Source organism: Podarcis pityusensis (genome assembly GCF_964106645.2).
Source record: "Podarcis pityusensis genome assembly, chromosome: 16".
Lineage (NCBI taxonomy): Eukaryota > Metazoa > Chordata > Lepidosauria > Squamata > Lacertidae > Podarcis > Podarcis pityusensis.
In genome coordinates, this window is record NC_138041.1 from 1,295,032 (window position 1) to 1,311,141 (window position 16,110).

Sequence of the window (16,110 nt, forward strand, 5' to 3'; positions counted from 1 at the left end):
GAGGAAAAAAACAATTAATGAAGTTGCCAAAAATGATTAAATATTAGTAATATTGGTACGAACAGAGTGCTTATCTTCAGCATTTAAGAGGTATAGTTCATGGTCTCTTTAAAAGATATATGCTAGTGTCTTTATTTCTCTGTTTTTAATGAGGTTCTTCTTCAAAAATGGATGGAGCTAAAAAGGAAAAAGGAATTAATGAGCAGTGCTGCTTTCTAGAAAAAGAGGTGTTGGAACTCACCACAAACACCTCCCTCGTTCCCTTGGAATGGCTATGGCGCCCCCCTGAGAGGGGAGAGAACTGAGTTCCAGCGAGTTCTGGCTGAAAAAAGTCCTGCTCATGAGCAGATACAAAAGAGCAACATTGTGGAACACAATATTCATTTAAATGTTTGGGAAGGATAATTTCAATTGCAGTAATGTTTATTGTGGAGGTAAGATGTGGTTCTTTTAAGAATTACAGTAAGTCTTGACCTAAATTTCATAGAACTTAGACCACAAATATTAGACAGGACGTTCCTTTAGATAGGTCAGGGGTTGGCAATGTGCGGCCCATGAAGACTGTTTTACCAGCCCACGAACTGCCCCCGAACTAAGCCGCCCACTCGGTGAGTCCCCTGTGCGCTGCGCTAAAACAGGACAGCGTGGTGTGGGGACTCACTGAGCGGTGCCGGAAATCGTGTCTGCGCACGCGCAGATACCGGAAATTGCGTCTGCGCATGTCCAGACTCTGAAAATTGCTTCTGCGCAGGCATAATTTTCAGCATCTGGGCATGTGCAGAAGCGGTTTCTGGCACCATGGACATGCGCAGACGAGATTTCCGGCATCGCGCTGTGCCAGTCCCATGGCCGATAAACCTTGCCAATCCCCGAGATAGGAGGATAAGCTGTGTAGATAAGCTGTTCATCACTTTCCTGGAAAGTTTCCAGGAAAACAGCACTGCCTTTTTTTTTAAAAAAATAATCTTTATTAAAGTTTCAAAAGGTACAAAAAACAAAACAGAAAAACAAAAACACACACAAAAAACAACAAAAAAGGTTCTACCTTTTAAGTCTCATTTTCAATAACTTCTTTTCATGACTTCCCCGCGCCTCCCCTTCTTGTATTCCAGCTCCAATTATTTGTTCAAACAAGTTTTTATCCTTAGTGTCTTAACCGTAATTTGTTAATTTACTTAGCCATAATTTGTTAATATACTTCTTTGTAATAGGTTTAACCCTCAGTTCATTATTATGCTTAGTTCAGTTTATTCAGCAACTTTAAAAATATATACCTTAATCATGTATAAGGGAAAAAAAGAAAAAAGAGAGATAAAGAAGCAAGAGAAAAAGATACCTTTCCTAAGGTTGTCTCTAGTTCCCATCCACGGATTCCCTATTCTTGTAATAATAAAGAACATAAAATTTTTACACTACAAAATAAAAATCAGGCCCCTTTTGGACTTCTAAACCCCACCCTTCTTCCCCCGGTTTAAACCCCAAACCAAAGTCCAACCAGTCCATCTTTTTAGCCTGGTGACCTTACATCCGAGGCTCTCAAATCTCTCTCAGTCCCTTTCAGCCGGCTTCTTTGGAAGTCTCTTATGCTTAACACCCAAACTCGAAGAGGTACCTTCTCAATACTGACCATGTTTCTTTCAGCCAGGCCTACTTGTTTAAAGGTGGAGCTCCAGCTCTGTTTCTTAAGTCTATATGTCCCAAATAGTCCAGCTTTCACCTTGGTCTATATAAGGATCTGGCAACTTCTGTTTCAGTGTATCTGAAGAAGTGTGCATGCACAAGAAAGCTCATACCAAGAACTAACTTAGTTGGTCTTTAAGGTGCTACTGGAAGGAATTTTTTTATTTTGACTATGGCAGACCAACACGGCTACCTACCTGTAACTTCATCTATTATGTTATCCTAACGATTAATGGATAGTCATTTCCTCCCTGAGAGGAAAGGGGAAAGCCACTACCCCCACGTCATAGCGGAGTCCCGGCCGCGTCACACCTGGCGACCAATCCAGTCAGCCGTGGGGCATGACTTGCTGCATTTAAGTGGCTGTGTGGCTGGGAATCACCTTCTTGGTTTCCTGTTTCCTCGGATCTCCCTCTTTTCAGGCACTTGTTGTGGCCTTAATTCACCAATTAATCTAAAACACTGGTGTCCATGTGTTTTATTATTCAACAACTGGGCGAGGGCTCAGGGCCTTGAAACGCAATGAGTTTCCCCTACTGACAGAGGTATTCAAGAAATGTCCCCCCTTTGGCTGAGCTCCAGAGTTGATTACAGATATCTGTATTAACTGGAAGACAACATTACCTGCCACGGCTGTTGATCTGTAAATTCCCACCTTGCTCCACCTGCCATTGCTCTGCAATTTAACTTGGTGGACTGCATGGTGTACAAAGCATGTGCCAAAATATAGATTGCATTGTAGATGCTGTAGCTGTGGGCTATCATGCTCGTTTCAAAAACAGACCCAGGAAGGCTCTCAATATTCTCCTCCCCAGTGCAGAATTTGCCATCTTTCTTCTCTGAAGCAGGGTCAGGGAAACCACAATTAAATGCCTCTTCCCAGAAAACCCTGAGAAAGCCATCTTCTTTTTCCAAGGTAGGGTTTCTCATCTGAATAAATTTATGGAACCCTGAAAGATCCTTAGAGTGAACTGCAAAGGATAGAGCCCCATGGAAGAATGTGATGTCCCAACCTCTTTGAATGGGTAATGATGTGAAATCCATCTGGGCTGTCATAATCCAGATTTTTCTATTTCCTTGTATTGGCACATCATTTGTTTCTGCAAGTTTGGGTATCGTTCTCATTACCATAATTGTTTCAATTTCACCATGCACAACTACAACATTGGCAGTGCTTCCCACAATAATGCTGATTGTTTTCGAACCTTCTTCCACCATTTCATCAAACTCTCCAGAAGAGGTAAACCTAGGGAAACTTTCTATAAAATCAAAGCAGATACCCTTCTGGGCAAACATGGGGAGAATATTTTGTACAAATCTCTCTCCAGGGTCACCGTGGACAAAAAGCACACCGATCCACACCCAACGGAAATGCAGCAGTAACTGGAGGATTCCCTCGTATTGCTGAGCCCCATCTGGGAATATCCAGTGGGTGAAAAGGGCTTGCATGTCATCATTCGTCACAGGAGAAGATCCATAGATGAGCTGAAGAGGGTCATTGTTAAAATCAAGGGAGGAAAGGTGATAACAAATGATGATCTCAAACCACCAAAACCAGATTTCAATATATTAACCAGGGGGATTCAACTTTTTGTTTACAGTGGTACCTCGGGTTTCAAACGCTTTGGGTTACAAACTTGGCTAACCCGGAAATAGTACATTGGGTAATGAACTCCCCCCCCCGGATGCAAGCGGAAGTTGCGAGCCAGAGGCTCGTGTGCAGTGGAAGGCCCCATTAGCGAAAGCGCCCCTCAGGTTAAGAACAGTTTTGGGTTAAGAATGGAACTCCGGAAAGAATTAAGTTTGTAACCCCAGGTACCAATGAATTTCTCTTAATTTAGAATCTGCTCTTTCAGGAAATACTTGGAGATTAATGTCTTTTCATCAAATAGAACAATTATGCAGTTACGTTTACGGCAGAATTTGCTGTCTTTCATATGTAAAGGAGGATAAAGGAAATAACAGGTAAATGGCTACCAAGATAGCCAGTCAGCAAGGCGGTGGAGCACCTGAGGAAAATGTTTATAGCTAGAGAAAGGAGCCCCTAAGCTTAGATAGCATGGCATTGTGTAGAGTACTGTAAGAGTTTTCAGTCAAGAGTTAACTGGAGGGCTAAGTTTGATGAAGGAGAAGTAGAGTTGTGAGGATACCAGGCACACCAACTCCTAGGGGCCGAGGAAGTTTCCTCCCCACCAATGTACTTTGGGGGGGGGCTGAGCCCCCTCAATATTCAAGGGGCATCCAGCTCCTCGGGGCATCACACGCATGACGTCAGGGTGCCGTGTGACATCATGTGCATGATGTCATGATGTCATGCTGCACTGCACATGGGCCCCCTCAATCCTCTGCAGGATCCCGTCTGCTTGGGTCTCCTTCCAGTCAGGAGGGGAGAGATCTCCTAGAAAGAGAAGACACCCAAAGCCTTAAGAGGGCTGGGTGATCCCCTGGGGCTGTTGTGCTATTTGGAGAAGCTCAGGAGTGGGAGTGATAGAAGGTGGGGAAACTGACAGAAATACTACCTTGTATAAGAACCAAAGTCTGAAATTGTAACACCTATGCAATTAGGTTTAAGAAACTGAAGTAATGAAAAATGGAAATGAGCTGATTGTTTACCAATTGTAACATCAAGCTGAAAAGAAGCAAATGACATTAAAAAGACGATATATGTTTACCACCTTGTTCTGAAGCCTGTAACATCAACTAAATTTAATGTAATAATTAATAAGTTAACTGTTTCTTGAAATAATTTTATCACCTGATATGTCTTTTGTTTTTACTAACTTTATTCTGCAAAATAAATCTTTCTTATTTGTTCAGCTTCTGCCTGAAGTTGACCTTTACCTCACACACGCTAGATAACCCATAGTTTTGCAGAGGGGGAATCTACTTCAGCAGGATTCAAATATCACTTATTTCTGTTGATTTGGAATGTTAAAGTTATATTGGGAAATAGATAAGTGATTTTTTAGCCGGCACAGCAAACATACAGTTGTGCTACCACAAGCAGCAGATATTTCGTTGCAGTCCTGCACAGGAGTAAAGTGAGGAATTCAGTGAGGAATTCTTTCACCTGAGTTTTTAAGGAGGTGTAGAACTGAAGCAGACACATTTTCCACAACCTAAATTTTTGATTGAAAAATACCAACCTATACCCACTATTTGCCATTCCCTTGATATTTTGTTCTTCAATTAGCAGCATACAACCCAATGAGACTTAGTGAAGGGCAACTGTAAATGGCTTTCATGATGACCCATGTTCCATGCAGACCTCTTACTCTGGGCATCTTGTACGTAGACAGGATGGTTGACATGTAGAGACATAAATCGGAGTTTGGCCCCCCAATGGCCACCTTTGGAGTCTCCTGAACATCACACTTGTAGTTGGGGAGGAGTCTTTCTTGGCTAGAGAGAAGTTCCATGGAGGCTTGGTAGGTCCAGCTTGGACTGAAATGGCTGTTATAGATATGGAAACCCAGAGACATATTGGGCAATATTTGGGGATTTTCATTTATCTCTTTTACAGCAAATGTCAAAGACAGGATATGCTGGTACAGTTGTGTCACTGGCCTGTATGGAGAGTGACATAGTGCGTAACAGTTCACCTTCACCAAAATGTGTGGATATATTGAAACACGAACCTGGATGTTTTGCTTCCTTGAACATCTAACTCCTAGCATGGCTTTCAGTCCTGCTAAATACAATTATCCCTGTCCAGATACATGCACATGAGGCCACATCTCACAGGGAGGTGCCTCTGCCCCACTTGACCCCCTACCCCACCCCCACCCCCACCCCTACCAATGCCTGGCCTCCTGGGGCTGCACAGTGGTGGTGTCTTCTGGTGATAAACTCTGATCTTAGGAGTTCTCACTAAACACCACTGTGGCAGCTGTACAATGGCAGCTGCAGGAATTCCCTGGCCCAAGGCAGCTGCTTCAATTTGCCTCACAGCTGGGCTGGCCCCTTTGCTACTAGTTCTGTTCTATGGAGGAGGAGAAGGGGGGGGGGGAGGAGAAAAGTCTGGCTACCAAAAGCTTATAATAAAAACACCTCTAACTCTGAATGAATTACCACTTGGCTTTGATTAAAGTCAAATATTAAATAAGGAATCCTTCGCTCACCATGGTAAATGAGCAGAAAGCCTTAAAAAGTGAATGGGGATGTTACTTTTTATGCTGCCTTGCAAACATTTTTTAAAAAACTGAACACTGGTATAACCCTACCATATAAAAGGAAATATGTTCTCACACACTGCAGAAGTGGGTTTGAGATATCAGATCTGCCCCCATGTCTCATAAACACCCGAAATACGTGGTAGGAAAAGAGCGGCAGTAATCATCATACACTAGTGGCCAATATTGTGAAAACATTTTGGACATATGTCTGTATGACCTCAAAACCATGCTAAATATCTCTGTAGAAGATTATGAAAAGCTTGGCCTATCGCTCAAGATCCAAAAAACCAAAGTGCTGCACCAACAAGCACAAAACAACCCGTCTGCTGTGCCACAAATCCAACTCAGTGGTGTAAGGCTGGAAAGTGTTGATAACTTCTCCTACCTTTCCAGAAGGGCCAACATTTGATACCAAAATCCAGCATCGCTTGAGCTCTGCGAGTGCAGCTTTCTCTTGGTTGAAGTGCAGACTGTCTGAGGACTGGGACATTTGCAGGGAAACCAAAATGCTTGTTTACAAAGCTATCGTACTACCAACCTTACTGTATGCTTCTGAAACATGGACCGCTGATAAACACCATCTCCAACTCCTTGAAATATTCCCGCAAGGGTGTCTCTGAAAAATTTTACACATCACTTGGGAAGACACACAAACTAATGCCAGTGTACAGGAAGAAGCAAAGATCACCAGTGTTGAAGCAATGATTCTTCATCATCAACTTCATTGGACAGATCATGTTGTCTTCCAAAGCAAATACTCTTATCTTTCTAATGATATATTGTAGATGTTCAATCTAATGGTATACTGCTCTTATGAGCTATCAAACCTTAGAAATACAGCTTTTTCTGAAGTTTTCCACAATTTTGACCACTAGTGTTATGACAATCACCTTCATCATGTGTCAAATGCAGAAATATATTCATTACAGATATATGATACAGTTTTTAAGTACACACACACACACACACACACACACACACACACACACACACTTCCTTACAGAATGTCATCAAAGAGTTCAGGTGTAGGACGTTCATTGAAGGCTATGCTTGAAGTTATATAGATTTGAGACATAATGCCGGCAATAACAACATCTCCAGACTGGAAATATTTGTGAAGAATAGGAAGAGGGTCACTGATGGAACACGGAGCAACAGCAGCCTTGCACTCATCCGGAGGAAGCAGCACTGATGTTAACATCATGGAAAGTACCATCCTATTGTAGGAGCAAGAGGAAACTTGCACACAGTCTGAGGCAGCAGCACAAATACCAAGACTGCAAATATTACCATGTTGCAGGGAATTTTGTAGGTGACAATTCATCTCTTTGCACATTGTCATCTGAGTCATACTGAGGAGCAAAGTCTCATCTCACTGGGATGGTTATGAAAGCCAGATTTTTGCAGGGAAATGAATCAGTGATCAGTCTGACAGAGCCTTGGTGTAAGGCCAAAGTCTGAACATCACAGGAGATTATTAATAGTATCTGCAACTTTTGATTCGTAGTTTTCATGCAGCTACTGGAACTCCCCAGAGAGTCAAAGAAATGATCATGATTACTTTGATAATTACAGGAGACTTCTCAGCTTCTCAGTGATTCAGGGGTGGGAAGCATGTTTATCACATCACAGCCAAAGTCTCAGCTGGTCCTCCTTAGGAGGGAGAGCAATTAGAGTTTATGGAGAGTCAGCAAAAAGAGAGAAAAAAGGTTACCCAGAAAACTACATAAGAAGAAAATATATTATAAAAGAATAACTGTTTTGCAGCAAAATGTTCAAAGAGGTAAAAAGAACCTTTGCACAACCTTTAAATCAAGTCTGTTTCACAAACACCATATGGCCAGACCATAAATTTCAGTGGAGAGCCAGTCTGATGTAATGGTTAGAGTGTTGGACTAGGACATGGGAGATCTGGGTTCCCCACTTAGCCATGAAGGTCACTGGGTGACCTTGGGAAGATCACAGCCTCTGAGCCTAACCTCCCTCAGAGCGTTGTTGTGAGGATGACATGGGAGGAGGAGAACCATGGTATATTAGAATCTTTCTCTATGAGTTTTAAAATGCTTAAAACACTACTATAGCAATCAATTCTGACCAAGTTATGTCCAAAGGGGAAATGCTATAGTGTGCTATAGTATTCTTCATATCATGAATACTTTTAATTCTACTTTCTTGTGCTAAAAATTGCAGGCTGTGGTTTTTTTTAGCTAAACTGACCTCCATCAATTTTTGAGGCCTAAAGTTTTATTGTAAACAACATGGTTGATCTGGTGATCTTATGGGGCACTTGATCTGAGAGGTGACCTGGATCCTCATCTCCCACATCCCCCGTGGGCCATAGGTGACATGGGGATGGGGCAGCAAACCTCTCCATCATCCGATATCACAGAGACATCAGAGAACCCATTTTCCCCACATGAATGATCAGCTGCTCATTGGGCCTGAAGCTCAGCAAACATGGTGCTCTGCAAGCCCCTGCTATCAGCTGATCTTTGGGGCCTCATAGTGCTGCATATGGAGCTATGCAAGGCCCCCCAAGAGCTGGTTGTTGGGGTTTCCATGGCTTCATGAACACAGCTTTGCAAGCCTGAACTATCAGAACATCATCAGCACTTGTAAAGCCCTTTGCACGGGGTTTTGTAGGTTCTCCTGACAGCTGAAATGCTCTTCAGTCCAGCCACTCTGTATCTGTTCTATGTGGAGAAGATAAATTCAGAGAATCTGGGTCTCATTTGTAGGCAGAGGAGAACCAGTGGGTAACAAATGTCATTCAGCATCTTAATTGTCCATGATGTTCTGCCATGTTATACAGGCTTTTACAGCTACAATACACCGTGAGATCAGCAGCCTTTCCTGATTACATATAAATAAATACAATATAGCTTTTACCTAAATATATAAAGTATAGCCTTGGCAGAAGTTACGTGTTTCCCACCAATGATGTGTCCCCATGAAGGGATATACCTTTAGCACCCTACGAATGGAAGATCAGTGTATTGACAGGATAACAAAGTGACAGAACAACTTTATGGGGTTAAAAATTGGTCTCAGCTTTATTGATTACAGATGTAGGTTGGAGGCTATTTCTGGGAATGGAAAAGGTTAAAAGGATAAGAGTTGAGAAAGACAAGGAATGACTTTGTCTGGTGTTCTTCCAATAAATGCCAGCAAACAATGCATAAATTAAAAGCATTAATGCAGAATTAAAACCATCAACGCAAGCTGATTCCTATTTGCTCCTCAGAATTAAGTGGTCTTTGCTGTTCAAGTCAGGCCTCAGAAGAATGATGTACAATTTGGGGGAAAAGATACAACCCAGCAAACCTGCGCTGGAGGCCAAGATGCAAAAGACCTCCACAGCCACCATCTGCTTTCCTCTGGTGCTCAGATAAGAGGGAACAAAGGACAGCCAAACGCTGCAGAACACCAACATGCTGAAGGTGATGAACTTGGCTTCGTTGAAACTGTCCGGCAACCTCTTGGCCAGGAAAGCCATAGTGAAGCTGACCATGGCCAGGAGTCCCAGATAACCCAGGACAGAATAAAACATCGCGACAGAACCTTCATTGCATTCCACAATGATTTCCTCCACCAGAGAGCTCATGTCCACATCTGGGAATGGAGGAGCCATACAGAGCCAAGCAGCACAAATGCTGGTTTGAACGGAGCAGCAACCAAGAAGAACAGAGTTTGAGAGAGATTTCCCCACCCATTTCCTCATCCTGGATCCTGGTTTGGTGGCCATGAAAGCCAGAACCACCGTGATGGTTTTGGCCAAGACACAAGACACAGCAATGGAGAAGATGATGCCAAAAGCAGCTTGTCGTAAAGAGCAGCTGGGTGAGGCTGGCCAATGAAGAGCAAGGAGCAGAGGAAGCAGAGCAAGAGGGCAAGGAGCAGAGTGTAGGTGAGGTCCCGGTTGTTGGCTTTGACAATGGGAGTGTCCCCATTCCTAGAGAAGACGCCAAGTATCCAAGCTGTGACCAGTGAAAAGACCAGAGCTAAGGAAGCTAAAACGAACCCTAAAGGTTCTGCGTAGGAAAGAAAATGTTGGCGTTTGGGGAGGCATTGATCTCTGTCCTTGTTTGGAAATTGGTCATCTTGGCATTGGAAACAATAATCCATATCTGAAAAAAATGAAAATGAAATGAGTGATATATGAGTTCCCACAAATAAGACATTAATTAGTTGGATTAAGTATCAGAGATAAGTGAATATTAAAACCAGTTGGTACAATCTCCTGTCATTATGCATAATCTGCAATAGGCTCTATGTTTTGATGGGGCTAAGGTGCATGGGTTTTTCATCTACTCTGTCCTTCATCTGCAGTTAGTGATCAGAAACACGGCCTTTGGTTGCACCCTTAGCTAAAGTTGGTCACACCCAGAGAGATCTTCATGGTGATGGAGGCTTCTTGAGAACAGCCACTTTGGACTCAGAGGCTGGGCTGAGGCAGTGGTGTAGCGTGGGGTTGCAGGGGGGGCCGGCCGCACCGGGCGCAATATCTGGGGGGGGGCGTGCGCTCGGACTCACAACTCTCTGCCCCTACCTGGCTCACTCACTCTCTCTCACTGCAGTGCTGGCTGTGCGAATCCGATCCGAGCTGCCGGGTCGCTGCCCACTGTGGAGGGGGGGGGTGCCAGGCATGCGGTGCGGTGCGGAGAGAGAGTGAGGGACTATCGGGTTAGGGGGCACAAATTACTTGCCTTGCCCCGGGTGCTGACAACCCACGCTACGCCACTGGGCTGAGGACAGTTCTGGGTAAGGAGATCATTTCATGCTTTTTTCTGGCTCACACACCTAAAACTATCCATTCCTATCAATGTAGCATGTGGGAAGAGGCAGATAACAGCAGACATATTCCACAACTATTTCCTCAGATCTCACTTGTAAAAGTTCTGGATCTAGTTTCCCCAACTATCTCTTTTTTTCTTCCAGATATCAGTGCAGCTGCTCTTCTGTTTAGGGGTACTGAACTGCTAATAGAGGGAAAGAGTTGAAATAGATATTAGGAAGCATTATACAAAATAGCAGATGATGTCTCCTACCTGTTTGATTTGAAATCATCCCATGTGGACACGAAGCACAATCATAGCAACAAAATGGCAACCCCTCCTTCTTTTTCCTGCTGTAGCCTGGCTGGCAGCGATCATTACACAAGGCAAGGGGCAGCACCTAGCCATAAAAAGAGGAGAAGATGTAGCTCTCTCGTGCCTTGTAAACAACACAGTTCTAACCAAAGACTGGTTGACATTATTCCAGAACGGTGTGTTGTATGTGTAAAGAAACTGTAATGTAAATATTGGGAGTGAATGAGAAGGGATATTGAATTGAATGGAGAGAGGACAGGGAAAACAACAGCCTTTGAAATACAGGGAGTTGACAAGGAAGGTAAAATAGGAAGCACATACATTAGGCTCAGAGAAGCACCGCAGGACAATAAATTTTCTTTTAAAACTAATGGGTAATTTAGCCTCCCCTTGTCTTCTGAGCTGTAAATCTCACTTGGGTCAGTATAATTTACTCCTACAAAGCCACTTCCGTGCTGGCAAGGAGGTGGGGTTACGGGCTTCACGCTCCTCCCCCACACGCGTCGGGGCTGGCTCCAGCCCCCACGATAACAAGGGAATCCCCGTCCACCTCATACCAGGCCCCGCCCCCCGCTATTTAACCCGGCTGCAACCGAGACCCCTCCTCTTTCCTTCCTTACAGCTGACACGGTTTTTCCCCTCCCATCCCACCCTTTAGGCTAGGTTCACTGACGTTGCTATGAACTACGGTTGGTGGCTGTCAAGGGGCCTGGTAGGAATTTTCCCAAATGGCAGATTGGCACCAGTCATTTGGTTTTCTCCTACCTCGTAGCAAACTGTCACAACTCTTCGGTATTGGAGGTTAGGCATTGGTGGGGGTTACAGTCCTATTGTTATGCAAATGAAGGGGGAAGGAGCGCCATCACCTTCCCCCAAACAAGGGTAGTCCGGTAAAGGATTCCGGAGGGGGAGGTGTGGGCCCACGGCACGCCCCCATGCGGTTACACCTGGGGGAGGTCCTAGTTGACGTGCCTCAGCAGGACTCCTCCCACTGGTGATTAACCCTTCTGGCTTTAGCCGCTTAGTAGTTAGGACCAATGCCTAAGGCCAATACCGCTCAATTCCTGTAATTAATAAAGTTGTGGCCTAATTTGACCCATTAACCTGAATTCTTGTGTCCTGTGTCTTTATTTCTTTGCAGGGAGGCGGGAACTCGCCACACAATATCACATTTTAAAAAATCCGATGGTCCCACCTGATTAAAGGATCTGTGCCATGTGATGGCTTCCTCATCCATGCTGAAGTCTATGTTTTGTGAATCTTGTGGAACTATCTTTCCTACTTTCACTCGGGAGAAGGTTTGGTTTGGAAAAGTAACCCAGTTAATAATATCAAATCCACCTGCTAACTCCCCCTTCTCATCAAAGGACACTAAGTCACCAGCACTGTTGTTGAAGGAGATACTCCTCAAGAACGAGTGCAGCTAGACAGAAGAAAACAAAGGCAAAGTTTAAAAAAGGAGAGTTTTATTGATTTTACAAAGGAGAAATATTTATCAATATATTCCACACACTGGAAAGTAGTAAAAACCGTGCAGCCTACAACATTTGAAGTATTTCTAGCAAGTACAGCTGGCCTGCCCCTTGCCTGAGGGTTCAGCTCTGGGGTCCGTGTGCAAAGGCAAAATGGTGCCATGTCAGGAAGCCCTGGAACTACCCCTCCTGCAAGGAGGGTGTGCAGGGAGAGAGGGAAAACAAAGTGGAGAGCAGCTCATGGTGGGTTTAGCCTGCTCTCTCTCTCTCTCTCTCTCTCTCTCTCTCTCTCTCTCTCTCTCTCTCTTTCTGTCTCTGTCTTTATTTACTTTTCCTCAGAAAGAGATGCATTCACATCTTGACAGCCAATGTTCCTAGAGAGGCAGGGAAAGGGTACAGAGTGCCATAACTCCTTCAACTACTCCTGCAAATGGAAGGGAGGGAAGTACAGGTCCTATCTTGATTGTGGCTCCTTCAGCTTGAAGGAAAGGGGAAACAGTTAAGGATTGAAAAGAATGTGGGGATTGTTGTAGAGGAAAGGTAAAAGCTGTAAGAGGTTGTGTGTTTATATATATGTCTCTGTGTTCGTCTGTATTAATTCTATGGACTGTGTGTCATCGCCCATTAGATTAGCCCCCAGCAAAGGTTTACTCTGAATAGGAAATCTTACCTGCCAAGGTTGCAGTTTTGGAGGATTGAGCCCACCTCTGCCTGCCATCATTCTGCGTTTTGACCTGGATGAGTGCATCTGATGTAAAGTATGTGCAATGGCATAAACTGCATTATAGATACTGTAACTTTGGCCAGTCATGGTCATTTCAAAAATATGCCCAGGAAGGCTCTCCAGACTCTCATGGCCAGTGCAGGTCTTTGTGTTTTCCTTGTGCCCATTGGAAGCAGAAAACAAACAACTGAATGCCCGTTGCCAAAAAGCCTGGAGGAACCCATCTCCATTTGGAGAGTTGGGGTTCAGGGTCTGAAGGAATTCTTTAAATCCCTGGACTTCCTCTGTGTGAATTGCAAAAGACAAGGCACCATCAAAGACTTGTATATTGTAATACCTTTGCATTGTTTCTGAAGAGAAAGCCCACTGGGCTGTCAAAATCCACACAGTGCCTGTAGACTTTTCTGCAACATCTTCAGCTAATGAAAAGAAATATTGCATCCATTTCACAACTGTAATGGTCTCAGGTTCTGCGCATAGAACCACTATGTTGAATTCTGAGGCCACCAGGAAAGAGGACTTGGCCCGAATGACTTCCAAGGAACTGAAATTATCTAGACCCTGAGAAATGGCTGGTAGTTTTTCACTGAAAGCTGTACAGACTCCATGCCGGGAAAACATTGGCACTAAGCTTTGCATAAAGGTCTCTCCATTTTCATCATCGGATGCCACAATTCCTACCCATGTCCACTGGAAATATAGAAGTAGCATGACAATCCCTGCATATTGATATTTCTCATTGGGCACCGTTCGGTAGAAGGTCTGGGGCTGCAACTCCGGGCTTCTCCCTGGAGCTAATACACAGTAAGCAATCTGGAGGAAGAAATTAACCCCACAAGAATTGGAGAGTTAGATCAAACGGTTATGGTTCATCCCAAGTATCTGCTTGAGGAACAAACCCATGTGAATTTCTCGACTCCATTTATGGATGCATGTTGGTCTCACAAGAACATTATGCATATCTCCAGGTGCTGTTGGTGGGGAGGAGGAGCAGGTTTCTCTGACCTCTTGCAACTGGCCTTGTGCAGCTTCCTGGGAGCAGGAGGAAGACTCCTGCTGCTGCATTTGCCCAGTTCCAAGCTCCCTGCTGCTTCCCAGTGACACATGGGAGACAAAGTCAGGCAAGCACCAAAGCCCCTCTCCTCCAACCACTACGGCATAGCTCCCTGTCAAACATGGACACTGAAATATTACTAAAAAAAAAAGCAAAGCCACAGACTTTTGTATCATTTATATATTTTTTCTTTCTCATTTCCTTTTTCAGAAAGATGAACCAAAGCAAAAGAAAGTATTGAGAACCCAGAAGATAACTATTGTACCAGAGGCAGAAGAGCTTGACAGTCCCCAGTTTTACTATACCTGTGGAATCTTGTAGATGCTTAAGACAGTAGCCATGTGGAGGGAGATGTCAGAGTCAAGTCCCCCAATAACAGCTATCTTATTTTTCTTCTCACATTTGAAGTTGGGGACAATCCTTTCTCTGATGGACAAAAGTTTCAGGGTGTTCTGATAAGTCATCCTTGCATTTAAGTAGCTATCGTAGACGTGGAACCCAAAGGTCATATTCGGTACAATATTAGGGTTCTTGTTTATTTCTTTCACAGCAAACACCAGGGAGAGGGTATTCTGGTAGTACTTTGGTGTGTCACTAATAAAAGAGTTATACTATATGTCAGAGGTATTCTCCTCCTTTCCCTCTTAAGCACATAGGTAACTTCCTGGCTCACATGCACGTATATAAGTTGTCACATCCTTCCATTAACTCCTTATTTCCTTTCAGCAACCAACGGACACCCATTGGATGAGACGTTGCCAAGTCAAAAATTCTGACTGGTGCCTCTCAGATAGTAAGTGTTTGGTGTAGGTCGGGAGTAGAAATCAGAGCACATCAGATGGAACAGAACCTATTAGTTCATGGTAATGGAGTTTCTATCTCTCCCTCCTTTAAATAAAATTATGGCTGTACCAAAAATACTGTAGCCAATGTAAGTCATACTCTGAGAAGGCCTATTATGATTAATAGATCAGACTAAGTTAGTTGTATTAATCTCAGTGGGTCTACTCTGGAAATAAGCCAGATAGATACTTTGTTTTGCAAAATCAAGTTTGCAACTGATCTTTTTATTATCCAATATGGTTTACATTGCACAGCAGAGAATAGATTCCGAAATCTATGGTATTCAGGTGTCACAGCTTCTGTGATGGTCACATTAAAGGATAGTGATTGTGAATGTGAGGATCAAGCTTTGCTGCAAAGAAAACCAGACATTAATGGTGTGAAAGGAAACAAAGAGGGAGGATGAGGAAGAAGTTGGGAGAAAGTGGTGAGAGCCATGGGATCAGGTGATGAGAAAGCAGAACAGGCAGAAGATAGAAACCTCAAGAAATGGAATCAAGCAACAAAGAAGAAGAAGACCAGATGACAATGTAAAGAGAAGAAAATAGATATTTAACATTCCTACTTGACAAAAGTCACATGGAAATCTCTTCTGAGGAGGCCATCGCATGTTTGGTGTAATTGTAGCATACATGAGGTCACCACAATGAAGGATAGAGATTTTTACTTACAAGAGTTCATCTGTAAGCTTTGTGTTTGGGTGCTCATGGAAATCAATTTCTTCAAATACAAAGCCAAAATAAGAAACAATTCCTCCAATGACTAGGTCCCCTCTCTGATAACTCTGGTATGGAAGCTGGAAAGGCTCCATCATGGTGCATCTAGCAGAGGGTTCCTTGCTCTCAGTTGGAGGCAACTGCAGCCACAGGAAGAGAAAGATCAGCAGCAGAAATGTTCTGACCATCTTGGGGCCAACAGGGATGCCGAAAGTCAGATTTCTATCTCATCTACCATAAACTGCATTACAGGAACATTCATTTAATGACTCTAGATTGTTTTGATAAAGGGAAAAGCCAAAGATCTGATCTATGAAAATCTGCATGTGCAGAATTTCTCATCAGGGATCTGAATG

The 16,110-nt window shown here is 43.7% G+C and overlaps 1 protein-coding gene and 1 pseudogene across 2 annotated transcripts in view; one reads left to right on the top strand and one right to left on the bottom strand.

Moving 5' to 3' along the window:
- The window catches only part of LOC308464768 (vomeronasal type-2 receptor 26-like), a gene marked incomplete at both ends in the record, with an annotated part of 142,042 nt that overhangs the window by 107,551 nt on the left and 18,381 nt on the right, over window positions 1–16,110 (top strand). The window lies entirely within an intron of this gene.
- LOC308464771 (vomeronasal type-2 receptor 26-like) lies at window positions 9,085–15,942 on the bottom strand (annotated as a pseudogene). The gene is made up of 6 exons: window positions 15,710–15,942; window positions 14,501–14,789; window positions 13,088–13,954; window positions 12,141–12,368; window positions 10,774–10,834; window positions 9,085–9,982 (listed from the first exon to the last, which is right to left on the bottom strand). The product of its transcript is annotated as a vomeronasal type-2 receptor 26-like (transcript).